The following is a 2,198-nucleotide window of genomic DNA, read 5'->3' as shown; positions in this document are numbered from 1 at the left end:
TTCAAAAGAATTTAAGCATTATATATGTAAAATCTATCAACACTTTTTCAAATCATCAGTATTTATTCTATGTTAATAAGCTAAAAGCAAATTAATTTGAATAAACTTAACACCAATGATCTTTTGATAAATATTTTATTATGTTAATAGATTACAATGTCCTTATATGAAAAAAATGCACACTATTACTATAATATTATAAATATCACAGTTATAATGATGAATTTTTCATAATGGATATTCAGGTTCATCGGGCTTAACCTCTAAGCAGTTTCACGTACTATTTAACTCTCTATTCAGAGTTCTTTTCAACTTTCCCTCACGGTACTTGTTTACTATCGGTCTCATGGTTATATTTAGTTTTAGATGGAGTTTACCACCCACTTAGTGCTGCACTATCAAGCAACTCTTTGGAAATATCTTTCTAATAATCATTAACGTTATACGGGCCTGGCACCATCTATGGGTAAATGGCCTCATTTAAGAAGGACTTAACTCGTTAATTTCTCATACTAGATATTAAGATATTCCATACACTGTATCTCACATTTGCCATATAGACAAAGTGACTTAGTGCTGAACTATTTTCTTTTCGCTCGCCGCTACTAAGAAAATCCTTTTTAGTTTCTTTTCCTCCCCTCATTAATATGCTTAAATTCAGGGGGTAGTCCCATATGAGTTGAGGTTGTATAAAAATATTTATATTTATTTTATATTTTAGCTTTTTGCTATTTTAAAGAAACATACATAATTATTTCTTAGCACCAATAATTTTCTTTATAATAAATATTCAATCTTTTCATCCCGCGTACTACTTCATTATAACAACAATATTATCTTCTTGCTTTTTTACATTTAAGGCAATCCTAGAATAAAATAATATTTTATGCTAGACGTTCCTCTAAATGTATATATTATTTGAAATAATATTGAAATTTTATTGTTTTTGGGAATACTAAGATTCTTATTTATTATAAAATTTCGTTCAAATATGAGGTGTTCAAGAATATATTTTCTATATTTCTTTTTATGCTATTAATATTATGGATTGAAAAATACAATCCAGTAATATACCATGTGCTTAAATTCTTTTAATTGACTAAAAGAATAAGCAACTAATTTAACATAGTCTTACAACCCTCAACCATATGTAGTCCAAGCAGCACTTTAAAATTAATTAAAGTACTTAACAGCATGGACTGCAATATGCGTTCAAAATGTCGATGTTCATGTGTCCTGCAGTTCACACGATGACGCACAGTTAGCTGCGTTCTTCATCGACCCATGAGCCGAGTGATCCACCGCTTAGAGTGATAATTTTTTGTTTATTTTAATTTAACGTCAAGAGTTTTTAATTTATTGAAAGAATAACAATTATATTACATTTCGTTTTCGTATATTATATAAATTATTTTAAAACATCTTCAATAAATTGTAATTTTCAACCCAAACATTTACAAGTTGCGCATGTCTTAGTCCAACACAGTAATTCCTTAACAGTAATTCCTTTTTTATTACATTTTATTTAATTTCTATAAATTTTTAAGGAATTACACACGTTAATGAGAACAAATTAACTTATCATTTATATTATTTTCATAAATAATAAGTACAACTATATATGTTTAAAGGTTTGTTGCGTTCAAATACAATGTATGCGATATAATTTTCATTATACTACAATACAAGGAGTAAAAAAAAAGAAAAAAAGAAAAACATTCAAATAAATGAATGAAAAGAAGAAAAAAAAATAATTTTTCTTTTTTATTCTTTTTTTGTTTGTTTGTTTGTTTGTTTTTTTTATAATATTTACGGATAGGAACACAATAATGATCCTTCCGCAGGTTCACCTACGGAACCCTTGTTACGACTTTTACTTCCTCTAAATAATCAAGTTCGGTCAACTTTTGCGAAACAACCGTGAAACACAAGGCGTCACAGTGATCACGTCCGGAGACCTCACTAAATAATTCAATCGGTAGTAGCGACGGGCGGTGTGTACAAAGGGCAGGGACGTAATCAATGCGAGTTAATGACTCACACTTACTGGGAATTCCAAGTTCATGTGAACAGTTTCAGTTCACAATCCCAAGCATGAAAGTGGTTCAGCGGTTTACCCGGACCTCTCGGTCTAGGAAATACACGTTGATACTTTCATTGTAGCGCGCGTGCAGCCCAGGACATCTAAGGGCATCACA

General features: G+C 30.1%; 1 non-coding gene across 1 annotated transcript; it reads right to left on the bottom strand.

Moving 5' to 3' along the window:
* Positions 1 to 1,134: 1,134 nt before the first annotated feature.
* LOC128923432 (5.8S ribosomal RNA) lies at positions 1,135 to 1,313 on the bottom strand. The gene has a single exon (XR_008472335.1). It is a non-coding gene; the product is annotated as a 5.8S ribosomal RNA (ribosomal RNA).
* Between the last annotated feature and the right edge of the window lie 885 nt (positions 1,314 to 2,198).

This window comes from Zeugodacus cucurbitae, chromosome X (assembly GCF_028554725.1).
Source record: "Zeugodacus cucurbitae isolate PBARC_wt_2022May chromosome X, idZeuCucr1.2, whole genome shotgun sequence".
NCBI classification, from domain to species: domain Eukaryota; kingdom Metazoa; phylum Arthropoda; class Insecta; order Diptera; family Tephritidae; genus Zeugodacus; species Zeugodacus cucurbitae.
Note: the sequence above shows the minus strand (reverse complement) of the source record. Positions and strands in the feature narration are given on the sequence as shown.